This window comes from Silurus meridionalis, chromosome 3 (assembly GCF_014805685.1).
Source record: "Silurus meridionalis isolate SWU-2019-XX chromosome 3, ASM1480568v1, whole genome shotgun sequence".
Lineage (NCBI taxonomy): Eukaryota > Metazoa > Chordata > Actinopteri > Siluriformes > Siluridae > Silurus > Silurus meridionalis.
In genome coordinates this window covers 7,741,208-7,763,831 of record NC_060886.1, presented here as the reverse complement: position 1 = coordinate 7,763,831, position 22,624 = coordinate 7,741,208, and the positions used below count along the sequence as shown (strand labels likewise).

The following is a 22,624-nucleotide window of genomic DNA, read 5'->3' as shown; positions in this document are numbered from 1 at the left end:
ACCTCAGTCAGTGTGCTTGTTTGCCTCGCTGTCGAACATCTTTGATAAGTTGTGCTCGCGTTTTGTGATTTTTGTAAATTCACAGTACTTTATCACATTTCTTTTTATAACCATGGGTCCGAAGAAAGTAAGTGAAAAGGTCAGTGCTCAGAAGAAGATGATGTCTATTGAATTAAAGTGAAATCATAGGAAAACATGAGCAAGGTGTGCGAGTGATTGACTTGGCAAGGCAGTACGGGCGTAGTACTTTAATGATATGTACTATGCTTAACCAGTTTATTTTTTTTTACATTCTCTTTTATTATGTTTTTATACAATATTTGTCATTTATAAATACATTTTTCTTATTCAAAAACACGTAACAAAAACAACTGGGGTGGCATTTTGGGGGTTTAGTTAGTTTGTCTACAGCATCTCATTGAACTGTCAGGTATGTAGTTTTTTTTAAGTACACACTGATTGGGGAGAGTCTAAAAAATAGGTCATTCGGATCAAATATGGGCTGGGTGCTGCAATAATCTAATGCCACCAATGAGTCAAATTTGGGCCTTGTTCAAAAGTAGGTTCATTGACATTATTTTTTACTGTGTCTCCCTAATACAAAAGCCAGGCATTCCCACGATTCCCTGAGTCGAAAGTTCAACAAAAGTTGAAACACTGTAGCTGACACTAAAGACACCAAACAGGAAGTGAAGCTGGTTCAACTTCCTGTTTGGTGTCTTTTCTGTCAGCACAACATTTCTGTGCCAACCTAATTAGATTTGAGTCACATTATTGAGAACCTACTGCCCATATGTTCATGTACACGTTTCCTCCTACAGTCAGAAAAATACCTGTGTTTGTGGTCAAAATATGATAATTAGTGAAAGTCTCTTTAAATCCCTTCAATTATCTACAATATCTCTGCTGTCCTGTGTTTCTTACTTGCCTGTGTAGCTCACCAAGTCTAAGAGCTTTTATTATAATTATTACTATTATTATTGTTATTAAGAAAATGTCTCTCTATTGAAAATGTTTAATGCCAGACATGCAATGCTACATTACAATTATATTATTAAGAATGATTAAATAAAAAGATAACTCAAAATTAAAATATACTCTTCTGTAGTTGTTGTTTGAGTTATAAAAAAAAAAAATTGCATATTAACAGTACACTACATTTGATCCTGTGAGGAAAAAAAAGTGTGTTTGGGGAAAGAGATTATACTCATTATTCAGTCATGTTTTAATTTTATTTTATCTGGCAAAATCTGGTTACCTGGCAAGCGCTGGCCATGAGGTAAAAATACATCCATGCATATGACCCCTGTGAATTGCAACCCCCACCCACTCACACATTCACACCTAGGGCCAATTGTGTCCCCAAATCCCCTGATGTGATTATAGGTAATGCAATTAAAGTTAATTATATAGAAATGTAATTAGTCTCAAATATAAACGGTATTGTAAACAGTTCTCTCAATTCACTAAATGCTGGATTTTCCACCACATGCTAGATATTGTGAACTAACAATCTTAATATGAAGAGAATGGTATCAAGTGTCTTGGAGTGACCTCGTTCACACTTTGCCAATGGAATCTCCACAGGGATTCAGTTACATTGTGAAAAAGAGAAAAAACAGGACCAGTAAGAAAAGATTAGAGCAAATCGCTTACTGCATTTCCGGGTCCACAAAAACAATAACAAAAGCATTTCACTCATAGGTGTGTGCTTCAGAATGTTCTCTAGCAGCAGCATACGCTTTCTCTTTTGAGGAACAGGTGAAACAGGTTGCCTGAATGTACATGCGATTGCCATATCAAAAGACCGAACTTCTTTGTTGTACAAAGGGCAGGAGACTGAAAAGCGGAGTGTGATTAACTCTAGACAATGGCTACAGCATCTCAGGCTAGTTAGAGTTCCAGCCCTCTGCTCTTCACATACACTATGGGATTTTTCAGAATGAGATGTGCTGACCCTGTTGAACCCTTCAGCAAGGCTCTGATCCCTTGGCTTGCTGATGTTAAATGGCTGACCCTGTGACCCTTCCTGACAAGATGGGATATGTGATGGGAAAATGACTTGTACGTCGCTCTGGACAAGGGCGTCTGCTGAATGCCACAAATGTAAATGTAAATGTAGTGGTTAAGGCTCTGGGTTACTGATTGGAAGGTCTGTGGTTCAAGCCCCAGTATTGCCAAGCTGCCCTTCTTTGGCCCTTAACCTTTTGTGCTTCAGGACCACTGTATCACGCTTCCTTACTTTGAAGTGATACAGTATGAAAATAAAATTTTTCACTGTGCCATAAAGTATATGTAATTAAAGAAAAAGGCCTTTTACAAAACCTCATATTGATCATGACCATAAGCTTTATTTTTACCCAATCTTGCTAGGACTACACCCAGGTCCTGATATTACATGGATTGCATAAAATTTAAATCAATAAACAAACTATTAGTGCTAAACAATTCTGTATATTCTGAGGTCATTATGGCAAAATACAAATGTGTTGTACAGTGTTACACATATTTAAAGGGGAGATGCATTTGGGATTTATTTTTTAAGATTCAGATTCATAATCAACTGGGTTCAAGCTAAATATGGTAGCTACAAGACAACTACAAAAGTAAAATATTTATTTCATGAAAATATAGCATGGTTTATGCTCAGTCTGAAGATTTCTGCTGAAGATGAAATGACAGAAGAAATAATGATCTAATACATTAAAGTCCATTAGACATTTTTTAACGTGCGCAAGTAATTTGACGTATGCGCCAATGAGCAGTCTAACAGTCTAACTGTTTTTAACAGTCTGCATGAATCAACAGTCTAGTCTAGGAAAAAAATCAGCCACAAAAGAGTACAGGTACTAATGTAGGTGAGATGAGGAGGCCTGGGGTGCAGTCCGTGTTCCAATTCATCATGTTAAATAGGGTTAAGGTCAGAGTTGTATAACTCTAAGCATTCAACTGCATCCAAAGACATAATATACAACTGTGTGCCTTCAACTATGTGGTAACAATTTGGGAAAGAACCACGTATGGTCGGAAAAGTCAGGTGTCACAATACTTTTATATTGTCTTTGGTCATTTCTCTGGCTGTCGCACATGCTTTCTAGATAGGCTGCACACTATTGCTGCACAAAAATGGTATTAAATTTACAATCTTGATCACGTTTTAACTGCATTTAAATCCACACAGATTATGCTAGAATTTATGACCATTGCAAAAAAAATAAACAAAGGGCCTTTATTGCCCCATGTTTAAAGAGCACAAGCATTGCACCATGTGACCTCACTCATACAGCTGAAGTGCAGTGCATCAGTAAGTCTACAGAAGAAAAGTGAGAACAACGAGAGAAAAGCGTAATTGAAAATCAGCCCGCAAGTCTGTTTGTAGTGAGAACAGAAGAAACATTAAATGAATTCTTTTTAAAATGTTTCATATTACATTATATTGAGAGTTGAGTTAATTGATAGCGCTAAACTACATAAGCAATGTCATGCACCGATGTCTTTTTGGCAAAACTTATGCAAAGCTTCTTACTAAACTTTGAAAATTTGTGCTACAGAATTATATACAGTAACTGACCACCACATGCTTGCACGGGTTTGATGTTTTTAAAAACTCTGGGCAAACACAGTTTACAATGCATAAGAAAGCTGTTGTCCTTCTTGTACTTAAAGCTATTGATATCAGTTAAATATCACCTGGGGTAATTTAGTTCCCTACGAGTTCAAGGTTTTGACTTGACTTGTCCTTCTCCATCTTTCAGCTGGATCTCTGCATCACTGCTGTATGACTTGTCCTTCTTTTTTGTGAGTTTTAGTGCTATAGTTTCTAGATCGTGGTTCTTTTCCTTGCATTTTCTTTTATATTTTGATGCATTAATGGAAGTGGTTTGAAAGAACAATATTTTTAACAAAACATACTTAAGTAAAAGTAAAATTTCTTTTACTTCAAAAACTTCAAATACTACCAACAGTACAAAAAACTGCACACTTACAGTATCGTGGAAAAATTTCATCCCTGATTATATATAAAACACAAACTCTTTACCCTCCTGCTGTCTGTCAGCTGGTACTGAAGCATTCAGACCCTTATGACTGTGTAAGGGTTTCTTCCCCTAAGCTGACACAGAGACTGGACTGATCTGTTCTGTTGCAGCAGCATCCATTTCCTTCTTTAAGGAACAGGTGGAACAGGCTGCTTGAATGTATGTGATTGCCATAGCAAAATAACAAAATGAGTTTGTTGTACAAAGGGCAGAAGACAAGAAAGTAGAGTGAGATTAACTCTAGACAACGGCTACAGCATCTCAGGCTAGTTACAGTTCCAACTCTCTGCTCTTCACACTATGGGATTTTGCAGAATAAGATGTGCTGCTGTTACTTTTTAATTCACATTCACATCTACCATGGCAATATTATATTATGCAGTATGATTATTACATGACCATAAGCATTTAAAACTATGAGGTCAATAATCTTCAATGCTTAAAACCAGGAGTCTGCCACTTTTCTATACCATGGAAATGTTCTAAACCATGGATTTGTTTTGAAAATATTATCACGGACCTGTGGTGTGTGTGTGTGTGTGTGTGTGTGTGTGTGTGTGTGTGTGTGTGTGTGGCGGTTGAAATTTGTTTGTACATATTTACATAGCTCAGATATTTCTCAGAACAACATTTTATCTGTTGAAGATAAACCAACGGTTTGTCTCTGAGTGCTGGGTGCTTCAAGAGACCAAAGCAATCAGCCTCACTGACTCCAATATATCGCCACATATTAGACACATGGGGTCTGGAGCATGTACACTTCCCATAGGAAAAAAAAAAAAGTTCAATATGAATCATAATTTTTTCAGGTAAACAGTGCTTAGTTTTCCATCTTTTCTTGTCAGTACTGTAGCTCTCTCTCTCTCTCTCTCTCTCTCTCTCTCTGTGTTATAACCTTTTCCTCTGCTAAAAAATTTCAATGGATGTTTGTTTGACACTCATGTTAATAATTAGCTGATCCTGTCGTATCTGTGGAAATGATGTTTACTGAAGATTTTCTGGATAGTGGTTCTTATAGGGCAAAAGAAACAATAAATAATACAGTGTTATATCTATAGACGTTTCTTCCAGAATGTTTATGCAACTCTAAAGCAATTCTTTCACAGCCTGATACTAGGTTTAAAACTTCTTACTTACCAAACTTAACTTACCTAAGCCATCAGACATTTCATTACAGAGACTGGACTGATACATGTACACACACACACACACACACACACACACACACACACACACACACACACACTCAATAAACACCTTCTTAACGACTTGGCACATTGCTTAAACTGCTGCTAAAAGCCACTATATTGTTTAAATATACAGTATTTATTATTGAATGGACAATGCCTTTACACTTCATTCTACATTAGCTCTGTGTACTAGTTAGCATTGTATGTGTGGTGTGGTGTCCATAAACATTGGGCCATTTAGTAAATGTACAAAGTATTAAATTCCCAATTACTAAAAAAAAAGCTAAATGTATTACATAAATTAATGTGCTGTGTGAGGGGTACGTGCAGATTTCAATCCAAACTTTTCAGTGACGCTACATGTGTTTATCAAGATCAGTTTTCACATACAAGTGACTAGAGGCAGAAAAACAAGTACTTTACCCAGGCTGATTATTTAACCAGTCTTCATTGTCACTGTGCCAGCGTGTGCGAGTGGAAGGTGGAACTGGACGGAATGAGCGGTGCAGCTTATGAGACTAATCAGTGCGCTCTGTTTCAGTCCGGTTCCGTCCTCCACTCGTGCACCGCTGGCACAGTAACATGTTTTCTTTTTGCTTTGGGGAGGAACAATTGTGCTCTTCAATGCTTGACTCTACTGCTACTATATTGCAGTATGAATATGCAGTATTTTAAAATGCAAAAAAAAAAAATGTTTTTACTAACTGCTACACATTTAAAGGAAAATCATGATCCCAATTCCAAGCCCTAAAACCAGCCAAGTAAAATGTTAGCTTTTAACTGAAATGATGTGCCTTTCGGACATATCATGTGAAACAGTGAGAGGCATTGTGTCCTTATCCTGGGGTCATTACATAAAGAAAAAGTAGTTCATGATTTTGTAACCTCTGGGTTGGACTACAACAACAGCATGCTATGCTGATGTTTCAGTAGTTCCATACAATCATGGCCAAAATTATTGGCACCCCTGAAATTTTTCCAGAAAATCAAGTATTTCTCACAGAAAAGTATTGCAGTATTGCATATATTTGCTATACACATGTTTATTCCCTTTGTGTGTATTGCAACAAAACAAAAAAAAGGGAGGGGGAAAAAAGCTAATTTGACACAATGTCACACAAAACTCCAAAAATGGGCTGGACAAAATTATTCAAAATTGTGTATAAATAAGATTGTTTCAAGCATGTGATGCTCCTTTAAACTCACCTGGGGCAAGTAACAGGTGTGGGAAATATAAAAACCACACCTGAAAGCTGACAAAAAGGAAAGAAGTTCACTTAGTCTTTTCATTGTGTGTGCCACACTAAGCATGGACAACAGAAAGAGCAGAAGAGAACTGTGTGAGGACAACCAAAATTGTGGAAAAATATCAACAATCTCAAGGTTACAATTCCATCTCCAGAGATCTAGATATCCCTTTGTCCACAGTGCGCAACATTATCAAGAACCCATGCAACCCATGGACCTGTTGCTAATCTCCCTGGGCGTGGACGGAAGAGAAAAATTGATGAAAGGTTGCAATGCAGGATAGTCCGGATGGTGGATAAGCAGCCCCAAACAAGTTCCAAAGAAATTCAAGCTGTCCTGCAGGCTCAGGGAGCATCAGTGTCAGCACAAACTAGTGGCAGGAGACCCAGGAGGACCCCACTGCTGACACCGAGACATACAAAAGCAAGAATACAGTTTGCCAAAATGTACTCAAGTAAGCCAAAATCCTTCTGGGAAAACGTCTTGTGGACAGATGAGACCAAGATAGAGCTTTTTGGTAAAGCACATCATTTCGCTGTTTACCAAAAACAGAATAAGGCCTCCAAAGAAAAGAACACAGTACCTACAGTCAAATATGGTGGGGGTCCAAAGATGTTTTAGGGGTTGTTTTGCTGCCTCTGGCACTGGGTGGCTTGAGTGTGTGCAAGGCATCATGAAATCTGAGGATTACCAAAGGATTTTGGGGCACAGTGTAGGGCCCTGTGTCAAAAAGCAGGGTTTGCGTCCGAAATATCGGGTCTTCCAGCAGGACAATCACCCCAAACATAATTCAAAAAGCACCCAGAAATGGATGATAACAAAGCGCTGGAGAGTTCTGAAGTGGCCAGCAATGAGTCCAGATCTAAATCCCATTGAACACCTGTGGAGAGATCTTAGAAGTGCTGTTGGGAAAAGGCACCCTTCCAATATAAGAGACCTGAAGCAGTTTGCAAAGGAAGAGTGGTCCAAAATTCCGGGTGAGAGGTGTAAGAAACTTATTGATGGTTATAAGAAGCGACTGATTTCAGTTATTTATATAAGGGTGTGCAACCAAATATTAAAGTTAGGGTTAGGGTTAGGGTTAATAATTTTGTCCAGCCCATTTTAGGAGTTTTGTGTGACATTATGTCAAATTTGCTTTTTCCCCTCCCTTTTTTTGTTTTGTTTAAATACACACAAAGGGAAAAAACATGTATAGCAAAACATGTGTTAATGCAATACTTTTCTGTGCGAAATGATTGTCTGAAAAAATTTCAGGGGTGCCAACAATTTTGGCCATGACTGTAAGTAGCTCTGGTTATTCCAGAATGCAGCAGCCAATCATACATCTTAAACTTTTACACTCATTTTAAAATGCTATAAATTACATGTAAAGCTGTAAATGGCCACAATCTACTATACCCAATTAACCATGTGGTCAATTACTATCATAAGATGCAGGTTCTTTATTAGTACCTAGAATAATACAGTAATAATGCAGGGTCTTTGGACAAGCATTTACCAGAGAAAAGCAGTCTCACAAGCCAAACTTCTAATAATCCTAGCCAGGAACCACCTATGCTCAGAAAAAAATGGAATATGTCCATTCACAGAGTAATGTCAAGTAATAAGCAAATAAGTGAAATTATCTCGTTTACTCACCACCACTTTGAGCTTAATTATTTAATATCGAACACTGGTACTGTGAACATTCTTCAATAATTTTATTTTAATTTGAGGTGTAACAGACTAATCTAAAATCATAAAACATAAGTAACACCACACACTGTTGTTTATCATCAAGCCTCATTATACCACCACAGAGCACATCCTTTTGACTACAGTTCCTTCCTTAAATCACCAGTGGCTACCAAACCAAAATATGAACTTTAACAAAAAAATCTTTTTTCCTAATAATAAAATCATTAGCTGATATCATGTCCAAACAAAAACACTGTATAATAGCAACCAGAATTATGTGCATTAGGCCAGCAAAGAATAAAACAACTACAGTGAGTAGCCTTTAGTGATAATCCGAGATACAATACTCAGTAAATGTCCTCTCTTTATAGATCAAAATGTCAGTCAGAGATCATTGTAAGCTCCCAAAATATACCATATATCTTATTAATAATAATATACAAAATCTTATTAAATAGAGTTATTTCACAGCATAATGTCCTAATCACAGGAAGGCATTTATGCCTGAATACATCGTGTCCTTGAATAAAGGTAAATGACAATGGAGATTATAGCCTGCTCCAGCTGAGCCCCAAGGTCTATAGTAACACAATGGTATAGTGTCAGAACAATCTTCTGATTCTACTTTTTTCATTTAATTATTTCTCTCCCAAGGTACTGCCATATTGAAAGAAGTACAATTTTACTAATGTATATGCCATTTACAAAAAAAAAAGATCTCTGTGTGGGAGGTATCATTGCTTTCTTCCATGTCAATCAGAACACCACTAGCCGATCATATGTAATTGTGAACTTTTGTTTGCAGAGGAGGGCAGTCAGTAAATTCATTTTTAATGATGAAGCAGGAGCTAAACCAAAAGACAAAAAAGGGGAGATCTGTGAGCATCTAATAGAAGGCCTTCACTAGTCTTGCAGCTAACTCGATAGCATAATTACTATAATACTCCATTTAAATCATCCCTAAAAATTTCATGTGCATTATTATAAAAAGGATAAATGAGCCACATCATTTTAATAATCAGAAGTGTCACGCTTGTCTTTATTTAACACTCGGTCTGGATGATCTACTGTGAGAAAATAATTTTTGGCTTTATATCTCACGCACCTTTAATGACAAACTAAATTATGGCAGCCAAGAACCGGGTTCTGTGAATAAAACTTAACTGGATTATTTTGTGCTATAAAAGCTGAAAGATTCAGCATTAAATGCTGTTCAATGGTAATGTCAGTTTTCAGGTACATTCATCCTGGAGACAGGAAATGAGGCAAGAGAATGTCAAAGAGCACAGGAATTCACTCGTCCATTATAATTTTAAATGGCTCAGACTGGACCGTTTGGCTGGAGTCATGTTCTATTACAGCATGTTTTATTAAATCTATTTAGAATATCCTTTTATTACAAATTTCATTTCCAGCTGAGAAAGTTGCAGTGTGCAACTCAATTCTTTACTGTATATAGAGTCAAGCTAAAACCAATCTAAAACACTTATCATATAAATATACAAAAATATGCTCTCTTTCCTTCTTGCTCTTATGATGCCATGTCTCTTTTGTTTCCTCTAAGATTGTGACAAAACATGGTCTCAATTTCAGTAAAGGTCAACATAAAATATCCAAAAAATTAGATGTTATTGGGACACCTGACTTTTCTAACCACACGTGGTTCCTCCCCAATCTGTTACCACAAAGTTGGACACAATTTTATATTGTCTTTGAATGTGGTAGCATTACATTTTAACTTCATTTATGCTAGGAGACCCAAGCCTGTTCCAGCATGTGAGAATATGCTCCTGATGAATGATATCTGACTTTACTAACACCCTTGAGACTAAATGAGAAGAAATTATATATATATATATATATATATATATATATATATATATATATATATATATATATATATATATATATTTGTTGTGGGTGTTTTGTGACCTCTTGAATGAGTTGTCGCTCTGCTCTTGGGGTAATTTTGGTCAGCCGGCCACTCCATGTTTTTGCCATTTGTAAATAATGGCTCTCACTGTGGTTCGCTGGAGTCCCAAAGTTTTACAAATGGTTTGATAACCTTTTCCACACTAATGGATCTCTATTACTTTCTTTCTTATTTGTTTCTAAATTTCTTTGGATCTCAGCATGATGTCTAGTTTTTGAGGATCTTTTGGTCTACTTCACTTTGTCAGGCAGGTCCTATTTAAGAGATTTCTTGATTGTGAACAGGTGTGGCAGTAATCAGGCCTGGGTGTGGCTAGAGAAATTAAACTCAGGTGTGATAAACCAGTTTTAACAGAGGGGCAAACACTTTTTTACACAGGGCCATGTAGTTTTGGATTTGTTTTCCCTCAATAATAAAAACCTTCATTCAAAAACTGCATGTTGTGTTCACTCGTGTTATCTTTTACTAATATTTAAATTAGTTTGATGATTTGAAACATTAAAGAGTGACAAACATGCAAAAAAGTAAAATCAGGAAGGGGGCAAACACTTTTTCACACCACTGTGTGAAATATATATATATATATATATATATATATATATATATATATATATATATATATATATATATATATATATATATAATCAGTCCAGTCTCTGTAATGAAATGTCTGATGGCTTAGGTAAGTTAGGTTAGTTTGGGGTCTTACCCCTGGCTTCATACCTATTATCAGGCTGTGAAAGAGTTGCTTTAGAGTTGCATAAACATTCTGGGAAAAATGTCTATAGATATGACACTGTATTATTTATTGTCCCTTTTGCCTTTTAAGAACCACTATCCAAATAGCTGTACAGAAAATTATCAGTAAAAACCATTTCCACAGTTACGACAGGATCATCTAATACTTAAATATGTAGAAACCAGCAGTGATGTGTGGCTCATCAATGACCCAGCTCTTTTTAGATGAACGTTGACGGTTGACTCACACATTTACATTTGTTTGTTGTTTGTAGATACAGGAAATGCCACCTCTCTTATCATGTACTTGCCGTATTATACCTAAATTGTAAGTGGTATAATTTGTAAGTATAGTATATAAGGACAAGAATGATCTGCCTGTAGTTATCATGATGTTTAGACATACTCGCCAAAATATTCCTGTGCATTCTTTTATCTTACAGTAACATTTTCTTGGTAAATATGGAAGTAAAGTCTGAGTCAGCCAATCTCAGGAATAATGGCTGAGAAGCAGGATTTTACACCAATCCATCACTTTGTGCCACTCAAATCAAGGGATTGGTATTCACAGTTTTAGCCATATCGTGCATTTTATTAATTGGTAGGGCAATTTGGCCTTTTTCATTCAAATATTTCAGTCTATTTTATGCCCACGAACAATCATTAGTCAAAATATTGCTTACAAAAATAAGCCAAGGAACAATTAAAAGAGGAGCAAAAATATCCAGACGCAAACAAAAGCACAGGGTTTCCCCATCAACATTATTTTGTCAGATACTTTTAGCAGTCAATAAACCAATATACTAGTTACAACATGTTATTTGGCAGCTTTGTAGTGTACATTCAGTCAATCAGTGTGAAAGAACCAGACCAGCAAACTGCTAACACTTTTAATGCTTGATGCTTTTATAATCACACTCACTGATGATCAATTCATCAAGGGCTGCTACCTCGACTCTTAAATCCATTGGAGCCTTAAAGATACAGTATTTAGTTTTTCTACACATTGCATCTCCATTTTGACTAGATTTTTGTTAAAAAAAAAAAAAAAAAAAAAATGACAGTGTAATATGGAATATGTTGTTCATCCGAGGTTGTATTTACCTAATTCTAAGACCTGATAAGTTCTAAATCTTTTTTCCATTATGTCCTGATATATAAAATCATAGAATTAACTAAGACTGTACTTTCATTTTTAACTGTAAACAGAGGAGTCAGCACACATTCCATACAGGTTTATTAGGAAAAATATTTTAAAAGGTGGGGGGACAATTTATCCAAAAATGTTTGTTCTTTAAAATGTTCAATAATATAGCCTCTGATTAATAGTTTTACATTTTATTAGTATACAACTTTAATAAATTGTGTTTAAACCATCAAGGGCTAAAAAAAAAGTGCTTTCTTAGGCATCCTGCATCACATATACACACACACACACACACACACACACTAGCACATAACACACATAACACACACATAACTAATTTTTACCTCCAAGTAATGTTAATGTATAACCTTCAAAATCCACAAGCATCTATTAATTCAAATTACTTCAAAAATTTAAATTGAATAAGGAAATTCTTTATGCTAATAAAATGCTTAATGTTAGTCAAATCAAATCAAATCAAATTTTTGTCTGTCACATACATACAGTGTATGACATGCAGTGAAATGCTTGTATGACTGCCAGCATTTGAAAAAAAAAATAGAATTAAGGATAAAAAATAAAACAGCAAAAGGTAGATAAATTAAAAGTATAAACTATATAAACTACATATTTATATATATATATATATATATATATATATATATATATATATATATATATATATATATATATATATATATATATTCATGAATGAGTATGGCAGATATTGGAAGTACAAATTGTTCTTGTGATATAAAGTGGCACTGTGATGGTCAAGTCCAGAGTTGAAGACTCTCAGACGGGAGTATAAAAATGAATGATCCAGCCCCTTTCCACACACTGCAGCCATTACGAGAAAATCTGGCCTGTTTCCATGTGCCAGGAAAAAAACAGGAAACCTGTTCACTCAAAACTCGCTACTAATTGTTGAGGCACTCGGAAGTCGAACACTTTAATGCATTCCTCATTCAATAGAATTTGGAATGTAGAATGTAAAACTATTTATACCACATTATGCTTAAATCTCAAATCTGATTGGTCAGAAAAGTTGAATTAAATCCATTAATCCACGTGGATCGAACGGTAGTTCTGGCTGCAACATTAACAATAGGCTTATAGTAATGCATCCTTGTCTAATATGTTTTGCTTCTAGAGCAACCACTTAAACACAATCAGTGCCGGCTCAAGGTCTGGGGTTCAAGTCCCAATACTGCCAAGCAGCCACTGTTGGTAGCTTGAACAATGCTCTTATTCCTCTTTGCTACAGGGGCTTTGTATCATGGCTGACCCTGCAGTCTGACCCCATATTATATATATAGATGTGACAAGGCTTATACGCTACACTGGGATTTGTATGGCAGATCCTCCACATAAAAACACTTTTGTTAAATAAGATAAAAGTATAATTGTTGATTTTTATTCAATATTTATGGAAGGAGTCTGATGGGAAAGTCATTGTTTCATAAGAAACCTAATCAGTAACAGGAAGTTATCCACGGTTTAAATGCACAACATGCAGTGAGTGACAGGCACTAATTAAATGTAATTTGTTACTGTACTTAAGTAGCTTTTTTTTTTTTTTATGTATCTGTACTTTATTTAAGTTTTTCCATTTGGGGAAACTTTTACTTAAACTTCATTACAATTCAAAGTTAAATATCTTACTTTTTACTCAAATACATTTTATGAAAATCAGACGTTCCTCTTTATTTGGGTGGATAAAAACATACCTGGACAAGCCCACAGCATGCCACCAATCAGAGTAGAGCGCGCGCTCTGTTTTAAACTAGTTTTGATTTGTAATAGAGATGATTAAGCAAGAATCCTGTGACAAAAATGATAATAGGAACATTATAGACATAATAAATCACAGTACTTTGAATAAAGTAGAATTGAAGGCAAATACTTTTGTACTCAAGTGAAAGCACTTTTACTTTTACTAGAGTCATATTTTACTGAGTGCATCTCAAATTAAACTCAAGTACATGGTTTGTGTACTTTGTTCACCACTTCTTATTAATACAATTAAAATAAATGGATATACCGCACATTGCGGTAGCATAAATGGAACAATAAGCTTCAGGCCGTGTTATTGCAAAATCAGCTTGGTCCTCTAGCTTGAACCATTTTCGTAAAAGAGAACAGTCATGTGTTATTCCTTACATAATTTGGTTTAACTGCTGTCAAATATCAGACTACTTTTTCATCATTTTAGCAAAGACACAAACACAAAAAAGGGGCCTCCTGGAGCTCCAAGACCACAAAACTTCCAGAAAAATGCTGGAACCGTTTTATAATATTGCTCCAGTGTTAGACTTGGACGAAGGAGGCGGTTAATAAATATTCAACTTCATCAGACTTGAAACATGAGCAATTTGTCAGCACAAACCCAGATAAGGCCACTGAGGGGTACAGACGAGAACCCTTGCAGCTGCAAAATCCTAAATCAGCTTAAAGGGGCAGGAACAATGGGTTGTTTACATGCAAATCAACACTCTAGCATACGGTTATGATAGACAAATTATTGACATGTCAAGTTGGCTCTTGCAACCCTAAGAACCCTAAAACTGAGGTTAAAGTACACTATGTACTGGCACACATTCAAGACGTGCTGCAAGGTGGATGCAAGTATTCTACAGAACACAAAAACACAGCATTATCTTGACCCAGATCAGTATTTTCTAAGACTGTGACTACACTCTTGCTGTACTGAACTGAATTTTACTGCTGAAGCAGCTGTGAAGTTGAGATATATCGAACATGGTAACTGTAAAACGGTCATCAGTTAGGAACCCCAGTGCAGGGGCAAATTCAAGAAGATTTGGAAAATACTGGGTTAGACAAACATGAAAGAGGAGCAGTGTATAGTTTATAGTGTGTGGGATTAATGCTAGTTATACTACTTATTTATATACTTCACATACATAACCATTACTAACAATGGAAGGTGTTGAGTCTGGTCCACAAAGTCACACTTTATCCACTTAATCGCTACTTAAAAGTAGTAAAATATCTTTGATTTGATTAAATATCACTTTTATCTGGGTTTTTTTTTTAAGAAATAACAATAGAAAAAGGAAAACCCCTCAAACCTGCTTTGAGTTCTGACTGATCAGAAAATGATGATTCATTTTCTATAATAGCAGGTCTTACGAAGTTTTGGTTGCACGGTAAGAATCACACAATTATGTTCATGTTCTTGCTCAAAGTATGTCATCATTTCTATAGTAACATTCACCTGACTTAAATTTGGATTGCAAATGTTTTTAAAAGTGAATCATAATTACACAGGTGGTGAAGCTTTCAGTATGCAGATGTCTACTTTTGAAAAACGCAATTTTGAAAAGAGTGCAAGTGGTTGAAGATATCAAAGCTGTAAACATTTTTTTCTTGCATACATGTATTTGCACCAGGCAGTCAAAAGTATTTGGACACGACATTTCTGGCCGTGTGCTTCTTCCACAAACTGTTACCACAACACTGAAGGCAGACAATATTATAGAATGTCTTTGGATGTGGTGGCTTTGAAGTTTTTCCCTTCGTTTGAACTAGGAGACCCCGACGTGTTCCAGCATGACAATGCCACTGTGCACAAATCCAGCTTCATGAAGATATGGTTTAAAAGGGTTGAAGTGGAAGATCTTGATTGGCCTGCTACAGAGCCCACATATCTGGGAGGAATTGGAATGCTGAATGCATTCAAGGAGTCCTCACCTTACATCAGGAACTGACCTTACTAACAACCTTGTAACTGAATGATCACAAATCTCCACAAGTACACACTAAAATCTAGAGGAACATCTTCCCAGAACAGTGGAGGTTATTATTACAACAAATGACAACTAACTGTTAATAGGATTATTCAAAAAGCACATATAAATTTTGTAAATATAGTATATATCCATCTACACATAAAGAAATCACTTTTATTCTTTACCAAATACTGCAGATTTAAAAGGAATAAACACACTTTGGATGTGAAGTAACAGGAAAATAATTAACACTGAGGTAGGAAACTCCGTTACATCCTGGTTTCATTTTCAATTTTTAAAATCATCAGTTTTAGACCTTCCACCAATCACAGTTTACATTTAAACTTAGACTCAACAGGAAATGCCCCTCATGGCCCTCTCCATAAGTGCCACCATTTTAAAATATACTGTACTATGCACTGTGTAAATGCTTCGAGCATACTAATAAAAGGATGCATCAAAATGCTTTTATTTTTCACCTCACTAAGGACAAAACGAAAATTCCACTAAAAACATTTTTTAGCGTTTCAAGGTCTTGAATCTGATGCATACAAAACTGCAAACAATTAAAAAAATTGGGACTGATAAAGATCTCAGCAGTCATATTGAAGCAACAACAACGTTAACCTCCTTAAAAAAATATCTAAAGACAAATAGTAGATGAAGAACCACAAACTCTTTCAATTTACTTATAATTATAAGGAATGAATTGAAGGGACTATCCATAAGGAGAAAATACAAGGAAATCTTAAATATGTGTTTATTAATAATCAGATCAAACATATTTAATATTAATGACCTAATATAGAAATATTTTCCTGACAGTATAAAATGTACACTGTCTCAGACAGGTGCATCGGATTTGATCTGAGAACTAAAAAGAAAATGTATCTTACAGTAAAGGTCACAAGTGAGTTACATTTAATATTTTACTAAATTGAAAGTACCTACAGAGGTTAAACATCCGAGGTAAAACTGTCAAATGTTTAAGTTTAAAGTTGCTATAATGTGAAGAGAGGATACCTTTTTTTGCACATAAATGCATTTGAAAAATATCCATCTTTCCATTCAGGAAATTTGGAACAGGAAAATAATCAAGTCTAGTATAGGAAGTGTAACTCTTCATGTCTCTACATTATATATATATATATATATATATATATATATATATATATATATATATATATATATATATATATATATATGTGTGTGTGTGTGTGTGTGTGTGTATATGTACACACACACACACTTATATATTCTTTGAGACATGTCATAATTTCATAATTAAAAATGAAAGGATATTTCATGTATTTGCCATGTCCCTCCATTTTATGTAAACAGCATGGTCTCCAGGTCTTTTGGGGGGTTAACATCTGCCCATAACATCCAGTGGATTAACATCTGCCCATGTGCTAAAGTGAAACTTGACCTTTTGCACAAAAGCAGTATGGTCATTATTACACATCTCCATACATTCAAACTAGTAACTTTGAAAAGTAACTATTCAAAATATTGTATATTTACTTTCTTTTGTTTTGTATATTGCAAAAAATCACACATTTTCTATGCAGTCTCAGATGTATTGACTGTGCCATATGAACACGATGCGTGAAAAAGTCCACACAAACCCTTATAAAGAAATTTCCTGCCACATCAGAACACCAACACAAACAAACTATAGCACGTGAACACATTTCTCCAGCTCTCAGATCCTTTCACTGGCGTTCCTCCAGCTCTATAAATCACTACATGACCTTGGACCTCCTCTGGAAGTACAATCTATGTACAATGCGCAAACACAAGCCTGGTAGATATCTCATATGTGTCTTCTGGTATCTGGAATGTCACACAGCATTCGACTTTGACCATTTCCAAGCTGAGAGTGAAAACATTTGGTTACCTCATACCTCAGGACTTTAGGAATCTATGCTTTTCTCCATTCCTAGATCTTCCCATATCTTCTCAATTCATCTGGAAGTTTGGTCGCAACGCATTTTGAAGGAACTGCGTGTAGGGAAAAAAGTGCTGCGTTATGTTGAGTTGAGTTGAGTTGTATAAATCAATAACCTCGCCTTCCTCGCGCTCGGGATTCACCACGTCATAATCATGCTCACGTCATATCTTGGCACGTCATGTCATGCATGCGCGGTTCCTTTAGTATCCCTACGCCCGTGCAAAAAAAAGAAAGAAACAAACAAATAAAAAAGAGATCCAAGTTGCGCACTCAAAAGCGTACAGTTTCTTGCATTGTTGTTGTGTGAGTGTGTGTGCGCGAGCGAACAGGAGTCTGCGCTTTCGAGGTCCGACGCACGCGCTATACACACACACACACACACACACGCGCGCGCGCTCTGGGGCTTGGAGAAGCTCATACTCACGGGCACGGAAGTAGCACTTCCTAGTGAAATGAGTAATAGTGTTAAACTTGATGATGGTGTTGTTCAATGTTATTGCATTATACCAGCACGTGCTCCAAGCACAAATTCAGCCACTTGGCTTCAGTAGTACTGAAAACATCCAGTAGCAACTCCGGCAGTAGTTCCGGGTGTAATTCAACCCAAGGGATTATATCTCTAAATCACATGCTATTGCTTCTATAGTAACTCATTCGAGAGACTGTAAATATTTACTGCAGGTTTTTACAGTCGTTTACTGGCTTACATTATATCTTACATGACATGAAATAACAATATATTTGCTCACACATATTTGCTGATCCAGGATAAAATGGTATTTAGACATGACCTTTGGAAAGCTTCACCCACAGACCCACCACCAAATAATCCCTAATTAAACTACTGTAACTTGCAGCAGTTTCTACTGGAAGAGCTGGTTGTTGTGGGTCAGTGGCCAAGGTTCCAAATAATGGATCAGAAGACTATGCTCAAATCCCAGCACTACTAAACTGTCAACGGAGTTCTTTGTACACCACCTTTTGCTGCAGCAGCATGTTTCTTAACATCGTACATTGCTAATCTGACATGTGCATATCGATTTCTCCTTTATTACATCAGAAGAATTTGTCCAGTTCTGTCCACACCTGCCACTCAGGTGCTCGTTTGGTCCCTCGTCATGTCAAGGCTGGACTACTGCAACTCGTTCTTGGCAGGTCTACTTTTTAAAGACACCTGATCTCTGCAACTGATCCAGACTGCAGGCGCACGACTTGATTTCAAACTTCCTAGGTTCTCCAACATCAACCCCTGCTCCACTCATTCCACTGGTTTAACTAACACTAATGCTTACATACAAAGCCTAAAACAGACCAGCACCAATCTAACTCACAGCACTTCTCTTATCTCACCACACTCCATTTGATTATCAAACACTGCTTACATGGTCCCACAATTTCTCAGGGTACAAGAAAGTCATACATCCAGACTCATCTCTGTTCTGGCACCTAGTTGGTGGAACAAAGATCTTCTTGATGTCAGAAAAGCCAAGTCTTCAGCAGTCTCCACACAACATCCGAAGACCTACATCTTTCACTTAAATTCACACTTTTTTATTAAAAAATTGCTTACTAGCTAGCTTCTCTTTTAACAAATGTAGAATGATGGTATGTATTAATAATGATAATGATGAAGATTTATGGAGGATAAAGGCGGTTGCCAAATACTATAAATGTAAATGTATACATATTTGTGCCTGAGCATTACGGCAAGCAATAACAAGAACCTGTTTTCCAACATTAAATGCAACTATAAACTGATAAAAAAATATATTATGGCCCTTTACAATAATCATAAATATGGCTATAGGAGCATTTTATATATGTATAAAAAAAAACACTTCAGGACATGAATGAATGAATAGGAATAGTAGGCTCTTAGCATTTTGTAGAATAGTGTAGCCTTTAAAAGTCTGAAATTGAGTCCTGCCTGAGCACATCTTTCTAGATTTTAAAACCTCAAGATAATCTAACTGGAAGCATCAAATGGTTAATTAATTATTTTTTGTTTAGTGCATTTAACAGTGGACATCATCACAAAGCAGCTTTATGTTAATTAATAAAAGAAAGAAAGAAAGAAAGAAAGAAAGAAAGAAAGAAAGAAAGAAAGAAAGAAAGAAAGAAAGAAATGCTTTATATTTATAAAAAAAAAAATACAAATTATTTATTAAAGAAAGGTGCTTTTACAGTACAGTGAAATTCATTCTTTCCATATCCCAGCAATGTTAGGAGCTGGGGTCAGAGCACAGGGTCAACCATGATACAGCACCCCCTGAAGCGATTAGGGGTCCCAAGGCTGGCAGCTGGTGATACCGAGGTTTGAACCCCTGACCTTCCGATAAATAATATACATTTTAAATTCATTAATATATTTAATTATTAAGCCTATACGTTTACCCATAATGGGCCATCCAGAGGTGAGAGTGGCAAACTCCCTGAGATAACGTTAGGAGGAAAGTAGAGGAGGAACCAGATTCTTCATCTGCATAAATTAGGTTTTTCCAGAGGTCTACTCGGTGTGTTCTCTGTGCCAGAGAAGATCGACTCTCAGATCGAGAAAGAGTTGCAGGTTTGCTGAAAAGCATTCCCAAAGTACATACTATATAAAACTGGTACCAGTTTTTCTCAAGAAACAGCTAGGCAAGATTCTGCTACACTGATGTGACCTGAAAATTGCATGCACACAGGGCAGATGTGCACAATCCAGAGTGACAAAACATACGATACCATAGAGACCCACATTAAAGAGATGGTAGGTAATACAGTGGTGAGATGACAAATGCTTAGAAAGGGTGTTGCAGGCTAAAAATGAGAGCTGTCAGAACTTAAATATGTGGAAGTTGGCTGGAGTGACTCACAAAACAAGATGCGACATTCTTTAACACTTTACACGCACCGTCTGGACAGACAAGAGCATCAGCATCATTTAGATTCATCTGAGCGACATGATTCTAGGTCAGAAACACATCATGCCAGCAAGACCTGCTAGTACAAAGCAAAGTGTGGGCAAACACCCCACCTACACACTGCAGTAATGATATTACTCACCCCGGCTCTTTAGGAAACCAAGGCAAATGTAAATTCTTTGTGGTATAATATTATTGTCATTATTTTCTCTTTACAAAATTTAAATACTCCTGTATTGCCGAGAGATTGCGAGTTGATAAAAATTCGAAGGTTTAAGATGAATTAGAAAAGTTTTTTGATTTGATATTAAGTGTGTAGTAAGAAGTCAAGCACTCAAAGTTACAGTGGGAATGGACACGTCTTGAGCTAAACAGAGGTTTATTATGAATCATAGAGATACACTCTATTCTGAAATATTAGCAATCCTGATCAAGAAAAAACACATCTCTCCTTTTTTTAATAATAATTTTTATTACAATTTTCTTGAACAAAACAAACAAAAAAACACAACAATAGCTCAGCACATAGGAGAAATCAGCACATGAACATAGGAGAAAAGAAAAGCATAAAAAAGCAAGTATACAAGCAAATAAACAAAAATAGTATTTTTACACTGTGTTAGGAAACCCCAATAATACAGAGAAGGATGACAGAAGGTCCAATAAATTAAAAAATTAGAGTCATCTCTCCTTTTTTAAGTACATAAATATACGGCTTGCATTATGACTTTCGTGTTGTTTTATTTGTGGCTAAGAAGAGATCTTTTACGTGGATTCTTTTATATATATATATATATATATATATATATATATATATATATATATATATATATATATATATATATAAAACCAGGAACAACAGTACCAGCAGAACATAAGTAAAAATACAAAGATTAGTATGAGTAGAGGCTGGGGCTGATTTCTGTGTAGACCAGACTGTAGATGCATGCAGCCTATAAGTAGCAGTTGTGGCACGTGATCACAAAGTGAAACATCTCCTAGAATTGATGTCTGACTGATGAAATGATTAAAGTGTTTTTAAAGCATCTACATGCTATAAAACCAGTGTAGTTGAATTGCTACTAATGGTTGGTACAACGAGAAGGAAAGAAGGACAGACAGACAGAAGGATGGAAGAAAAGGAAAGGACAGAAGGGGTGAACAGAAAGACAAGAAAAAAAGAATGAATAAATGAATGAATTCCACCATCTGGGATGCAGGAATACTGGCTTGCTTTATGTAAATAAATTAATCGAGCATTGTTCTCTTGATTACATGAAGGGGTGGTTTGGATGAGAGAGATGAGTAAAAGCAAACACAGCTTCTATGTTTACCGTGCTGGCCATCTAGAAGAGACATGGCATGATTACTTTCTACATGATTATTTCAAACACTTGACTTAAAAAAAAAAGCAATAGTGCAATTGAGCTGTGTATGTTTTGCTTTCACTGAGTGGACATCTTCAGTACATTATCTGTGCAAATGAAAGTTATATGTCTATGATGAAACCTCCTCATAAAAGGCTCAATTGTGGTTACATAACCGTAACAGTGAGTCGCTAATAGACTGGATATAAAAGTTTCCACTGCACCACTGGTAAAGTGACAGAGTTTTGTGGTTTATAAAAATAATACAATAAATAAATTAGGGAAGTGGAGGCTTAGCTGGTTAACATGTTGGAGTTCTAAATGTTAAGCTTTGAGTTTAAATCCCAGCCACTGTTGGGCGCTTGAGCATGGCCCTTATATATCATATACTGCTATATATTATATATATTATATACTGCTTAGTTGTATAATAAGAAAATGTTGGCCATTCTGGATGTAAAGAATCAGTCTAACCTGAACAGTAAAAAAAAAAAATAAGAAGAGAATTCTTCTTGTCACATACACACTGCTTGCTAGGAAGGGGTCAGGGTGCAGGGTCAGTAACAAGGGTTAAGGGCTCAACAATGGCAGCTTGGCAATGCTGGGGCTTGAACCCCTGATGAGAAACCAGAGCCATAACTTATGAGCCACCACTTTCCAAACACTTCAGATCTA

The 22,624-nt window shown here is 36.0% G+C and overlaps 1 protein-coding gene across 7 annotated transcripts in view; it reads right to left on the bottom strand.

The window, feature by feature from the left end:
- Positions 1-18,079, bottom strand: part of nr1i2 (nuclear receptor subfamily 1, group I, member 2) — a 63,012-nt gene extending 44,933 nt beyond the window's left edge. For 2 of the 7 annotated variants that reach the window (XM_046845585.1, XM_046845578.1), the window contains exons 1-2: positions 17,840-18,078; positions 17,633-17,729 (exon numbers count right to left, since the gene is read on the bottom strand). The gene's annotated coding sequence lies outside the window, so the exon portion shown is untranslated. Of the gene's footprint in view, positions 1-17,625 lie in introns of all 7 variants that reach the window. The other 5 variants (XM_046845580.1, XM_046845582.1, XM_046845581.1 and 2 more) reach the window with 5 other exon arrangements.
- Between the last annotated feature and the right edge of the window lie 4,545 nt (positions 18,080-22,624).